The sequence below is a fragment of the Pinus tabuliformis genome, chromosome 2_2, assembly GCF_031772625.1.
Source record: "Pinus tabuliformis cultivar Carrire ecotype Pingquan chromosome 2_2, CPIR1, whole genome shotgun sequence".
In the NCBI taxonomy this organism is placed as follows: Eukaryota; Viridiplantae; Streptophyta; class Pinopsida; order Pinales; family Pinaceae; genus Pinus; species Pinus tabuliformis.
In genome coordinates, this window is record NC_142300.1 from 186,184,037 (window position 1) to 186,190,036 (window position 6,000).

Here is a 6,000-nt window from a genome sequence, read left to right on the forward strand (position 1 = left end):
TCTTCCTTTGCCACCAAACCTCTACAAAATCACAACCAAATAAATCACAAGCATAATAATTTCACATAAAAACACTCAAAAGCACAAAAAGATGTTTCCTTTTCATTTCTTTTCAGAAGTAGCTTGAATAAATGTAATTTACCTTGTTCAATTGTTAATGACACTCCTTGCATCAGTTTCTATCTCTTTTTCTGCAAAAGTAGGGTTAGTTGGATAAATTAGGGTTTGCTAGGGTTTACTAGGATTTTCGTTACATTTCAGTTTTCCTTCTCTTTCTGCAAATAGAATAACCTCCGTAGAGTTAGCTTTCTTTCATCACAGTTAAAAGCTTCTTCTGAGAATTCATAGAAGTTGGCTTAAGCTCCTAGTGATCTTGCGCCAGCTGACCAAGTGACAGCCTGCAGTAAGAGCTAGTACTTGTACATATAGCATCGTCACTTCCAAGTTTGTTACGAACTACCGGGTTGATAAAAGTAAAGTAGGAAGCCCCAAGAGTTGCAGTATTATTGCTGCAATACTGGTGCTCACCATACAGGTAGGTTAACGATGGTCAGGTTCTGCGGAATGATTGCAAACAGGGTGAGTGCAAGTTATCGGATGGAGTACCCTTCCGCAATCAGCATCATAATTCAATCAGACTTATCAGCATTTATTAAGAAAAATTAGATTTCAGCCTTACACATCTTGCACTTTAAAGATTTGTCCCTAGATTAGTAATTAATGAAACAAAGCATCAATTAAAACATGGAATGAGTTATCATATCAACCCATGTACAAAAAATACAGACCCATAAATCTTTGATAAACCATTTCAGGATTGTGTAAATTGCTTCCACAGTCAATTGTATTTCTGTACCAGACTTGCTTGCACTGCGCTGTGCTTGCATTGCGTTGTGCTTACACTAGATATTTTTACCAAATAGAAGTTCTGATAGAACATACTTCTGTAGTTGATTATACAATAAAAATTTATTTGCCATCCTTTGGTGCTTCTTGACATGCCTTTTGAATGACTGCATCAAATTCTGCAATCAACTCATGAGGGAATAAAGAAGTCGGAAAGGGGTAAAAAAAAAATAGAATGGGAAGGAATATTACAGTAGGGATTTCATAACAATATCACCAAGGGGGATAAACGAAACGGGATGTGGGAAAAAATTCAAGGGAAAAGAGGGATTTTACGAATTGGGTAAGGGTAGTTTCTTGGAAGAACGAGGAAGTTAATTCATTGGGTAATTTAGAAAAGAACTAGTGGGAATTTTGAAATGGGAAGTAGAAAAAGATTTTTACCTTGAAATTTCCTACACTGGTGCAGGAAAAATAACTACAGTGGGAAGTAAGCATTTACTTGGATAAAAATGTCCATGCTAGTTACCCCAAACTTGGGTAAGTATTCGGTTTCTTGAACCTGCTTCTTCTTGGTGGCAGCCAACATATCTAAAAATCAAGTAACATTCCCTTTTTATGAAAATTTTGATCTTCCTGCCAGCATGTTGATTTTCAGGTTGATCCTTCTGCAATTATGTCAGTCAACTGATTTTCAGGTTGATCCTTCTGCAATTATGTCAGTCAACTGATTTTCATAATTACAGGAAAAAAAATTATTTTTATACTTTTTTTTTTCATTTTTTTCATTTTTTTCCTTTTCAAATGGTTGTTGGAGTTACTGCATAAAATCTCCTTTAGTAGGGGCTGAAAATATACCTTCAATCTATGCCCATTTACTAGGAACACGGAATTTCATCCATCAATAGTTTTGATTTCTACCACTCCATTTTCGAACACTTTGACCACCTCATAGGGTCCCATCTAGTGTGTATGGAATTTTCCTTTAAAATGTTTGAAACTTGAATCGTAAAGAAGAACCCAATCACCTAATTGGAATTTCTTTTTCTAAATAGTCTTGTCATTCCACTTCTTGCGTTATTGTTGAACCAAGATATTCTACTAAACAGCATCCCTTTGGATTTCATCTAACTCGTTCAATTGTAGAAGGCACTGTTGTTGTGCCTCAGAGATATCTAGCCCCAATTGGACTATAGTCTTGAAAGTCTTGATCTGGAATTCTATCGGAAAGAGGACTTGTTTCCCATACACCAACTCATATGGTGTGTGTCCTTTGCTATTTCTCCAAGTGATTCGATAGGCCCACAATTCTTCTGGTAATTTGTTAGCCCAATCCTTTCTATTCATATTTACCGTCTTTGTGAGGATAGACTCAATCACCTTATTTATGGATTCTACTTGGCCATTTGCTTGTGGGTGATATGGTGTGGATTTCCTATGTCATATTTTTTACTGCTCCATTAAACCCTGTACCAAATTATAAATTAACTGTGATCCATTGTCAGGAACAATTTCTCTAGGTACACCAAATCTAGTAAATATTTCAGTAAAAAGAAAATCAACAACAACTCTTTCAGTAGCAAAAGAAATAGCTTTAGCTTCTTCCATTTTGTAACAAAATCTGTACAAACCAAGATATGATTTTTATTTGATGATGAGGGATTTATTGGTCCTACGAAATCAATAGCCCATTTTTCAAAAGGTTCAATCATAACTTGAGGACATAAAGGCATCTCATTGGTTTGGTTAGGCTGGCCAATTCACTGATAGCTATCACACCGCTTGACATATTGTTTGGCATCCTTGAACAAGGAAGGCCAAAAATAGCCAGCTTGTAACACTTTGTATGCAGTTCACTTATCAGCGAAGTGACCTCCACATGGTTCATTGTGGGCATATTTTAAGATATCCAACACCTTTTCCTCTCTTACACATCTACAGATAACGAGATCTGCTCCAGTGTAAAATAGGTCTCCACGGCACTTTTCTGAATGATATTCCGCTTTTCATGAGCGGATAAGTGAGGTGGTAATTTCCTAGTGACTAAATAATTAGCTATGTCAGCAAACCATGGAGATTTTGTTGACATCACAAAAATATGCTCATCGGGAAAATCATCATTAACAGGAATTGCTTCACCAGGATTATTTAATCTTGAAAGATAATCTGCTTCTACATTCGATTTCCCTGGTCTATCAACAATAGTAATATTAAATTCGTGTAATAATAGCAACCACCTAGTTACTCTACCGCTAGTTAATGGTTTATTCATCAAATATCTTATAACGAAATGATCAGTATGTACAAAAACTTCATATCCTATAATATAATGTCTGAATTTATTAATAGAAAAAATTATAGCTAAAAACTCTTTCTTAGTAACAATATAATTGAGTTTAGTGGGTGACAAGTTTTTACTAATGAAATAAATAGCATAAGATTGTTTGTCTTCATCCTATCCTAAAGCTATGCCAATAGTAGTATTTGAAGCATCAGAGGAAATATGGAATGGTAGGGACCAGTTTGGTCCTCTCAAAACTGGTGCCTGAACTAATTTTTCCTTCAATGTCTCAAAGGACTATTGGCAAGTTGTAGACCAAGAAAACTCACTATCTTTAGCCAAAAGTCGGAAAAGGGGTAGTTATCCTTGAGAAAATCTCAATGAATCTCCTATAGTAGCCTGCATGTCCTAGAAAACATATCACTTCCCTTTTAGTTTTGGGTATAGGAACACTCGAAATGACTTCTATCTTTGCAGGGTCAACCTGGATACCTTTGTCAGAAATAATATGGCCAAGAACTACTCCTGCCTTGCAAATTAATCTGCATTTCTTGTCACTCAAGGCGAGATGAGATTCTTGGAAGTAAACAAGCACTTTTCTAGATTCTTGAGGTTTTCGTGAAATGAATCAACAAACACAGAGAAATCATCCTTATAGATTTCTATGCATCCAAGGTAAGCAAAAATAGCCAAGACTACCCTTTGAAAGGTATCCCATGGACATGTAAAAGTGGTTTTGTCTTGATCCTCGGGTGCTATTTGTATCTGGTTATATCCGCTAAATCCATCTAGAAAAGAAAAGTACTTATGACCAGCAAGGGTATCGAGTACCTAATCGATGAAAGGAAGGGGGAAGTAATCTTTGAGAGTGATTTTATTTAATTCTTTGTAATCAATGCAAATGTGTCATCTCCCATCTTTCTTCAAGATTAACACTAATGGAGAGACCCACTGGCTATCAGAAATGGGATAGATAAAATCATCATCTAAGAGTTTTTTCAGTTCTTCCTTTACAACATCTCTTAAAGCTGGGTTCATTGACCTTTGGGGTTGTCAGATAGGTCGGGCTCCATCCTGAATATAGATATGGTGTGTACAAGTTTCAGGAGGGATGCCTTCCATATCTTCATAACCCCATGCAAAGGCATCGATATGGTTTCGCAACAAATTCACAAGTTGTTGTCATTGAGAAGGGTCCAAGCCTGAACTAATATACAAGGATTTACCTGGACTAATCTCGACAAGAATAGTGTCAGGCTCAAGAGTACACAAAGGTGTCACTAGAGATGGTGATGATGGAGGTAGAGAGTCATATCCTTCCTGAAAATTTAGACTAAAAATATGACTCAAAATTAGGCATGGTGTTTAGATTATTTAGGAAGTATTGAATCTCACCCTCCTGTGAGGACTCAACATTTTGATGTATCAAGGAAACAGGCTGGGTTTCCTCATCACTATTGTATTCTAACCATAAAGTGTCTCTAAGTTCCTGAATAGATCTAGCAGGTGGATATAAGGTGACCTTCTTTCTAGAATCTCCATGGGAAAAATACATATCACCATAACGACATCCAATATAAGCATCCACCATAGAAAGTCATGGTCATCCCAAGATCAAGGGATGCCCTCCCATAGGATTGTTTGGCTAAAGCACAATGAAATATGTAGGATATTCCCAAGAATCTAAGGAAGCAACCACATCATCCAATACTCCTTATAGCTTGATTTTAGATCTATCTGCCAGTTCAAGCACAGTGGGAGTAGGACAAATATGGACCAATCCAAGTTGATTCATGGTTTGCTTGGTCATAACATTATTGGTTGCCCCTAGGTCTATAAGTACATTGGAGACAAGGACATCACCTATCTGAATAGAGACAATAGGGTTTCTGGGGTTAGTATATTTTTCCATGTTCATACATCCCATCATCAACTCTGCTACTCTACCAACAAATTGAATGGTTTGGGGTTCCAATCTTCTCCTTCTTGGCTTACTTGAGGTAGAGTTCCCTAATGATTTTTGTATAGATGGGGATCTCTTTGATAGCTTGGAGCAATGGTACCTTTATGAAAATGTTCCTAAGCTCAAAAGCCACGATAGACTCAGGAATGGGGACTTTCTTCTCCACAACTAACCTATCTGGATAGGGATGTCGGTTGGAGGAATATGACGAGGGATCAAAATGTACAGGGATAGGCTGAATGTTGTCATCTTTCCCAGAATGGTCAGGAGTTTCCTCCTCTCCTTTCTCATCAATAATCACAATGGGCCGCTTTTGATTTTCTAAGGTTACTACCTTCCCTGATCTCAAGTGAATATCATTGACTCCAATTGGCATGGTCTAAAATCTGGATGAAGAAAGTGGACTCGTAGAATGGATCATTTGTACCGCTTTATTATTGGGGTTGGGTAAAGGTTGAGCAGGCAGATGAGAAGGTTGAAACGATGGAGGTAAAGGTAATAGTGGCATGCATTGACTCAGCTGAGGTAATGATGGTTGAGGCATTGGGTAAGGTGCATATGTAGGAGGATATGATTGCATCGGTGCATGATAGGAATTATGTGAATGATGTGAATGGTTTGGCCCTCTCCATCCTTGTTGCCAAGATTGGGAGGGTTGTCCATATTGATATTGATTCCCATGTTTCCAATGCTGAGAGTGACCAGTGTTAGGATAGGAATATGAATGTGCATTAAAACCAAAAAAAATGTGGTGAAGGTTCAGGAACCATACCTGCACTTACCTAAGGCCAATTTCTTCGTGCTCCCATTGCATGCAATGATTTAGCTTCAGGTTGTCCCCCTTCAAATATAGCTTTCAGCCCAAGTAGGGAGGGACATTTTTCTGTAGCATGGTTATCTGCACAAATTG

The 6,000-nt window shown here is 37.5% G+C and overlaps 1 pseudogene; it reads right to left on the reverse strand.

Annotated features, from left to right (window-relative positions):
* Positions 1-5,466, reverse strand: part of LOC149192012 (endoglucanase 6-like) — a 150,299-nt pseudogene extending 144,833 nt beyond the window's left edge.
* Between the last annotated feature and the right edge of the window lie 534 nt (positions 5,467-6,000).